Below are 413 nucleotides of genomic sequence, written 5' to 3' on the forward strand. Positions count from 1 at the left end.
CATAACATAACATAACATAACATAACATAACATAACATAACATAACAAACGCAATGCAACACCACATAAAATAATTAAAAATTATGTGCATATACAGACTTAGACAAATTAGATGGAAAATAATCTTAAAGGGAAGGCATTCATGGTGATAGTGATTGGGTAGGGATGCTCCTGTACAAGATGAGGTTTGAGCTGAGTACTGAAGGAAACCCGAAGACAGAGGGAAGGAGTAATAGTAGTCCATTAATTAGAGACAAACAGGAAAAACAGTCAGGAGAGGGAGTGTCGTATTTGAAGAATAGGAAGAAGACAATTATTGCTAAATCAAAGGGTATGCAGAGGGGAATAAGTATAAGAACAATGGAAAGTAAGGAAGAGGACTATATTGTTAAGGTTTAAAGGTCAAACAAAAA

This window comes from Petaurus breviceps, unplaced genomic scaffold, assembly GCF_028583685.1.
Source record: "Petaurus breviceps papuanus isolate PSGF00001 unplaced genomic scaffold, PetGlider_PUasm1.0 38, whole genome shotgun sequence".
In the NCBI taxonomy this organism is placed as follows: Eukaryota; Metazoa; Chordata; class Mammalia; order Diprotodontia; family Petauridae; genus Petaurus; species Petaurus breviceps.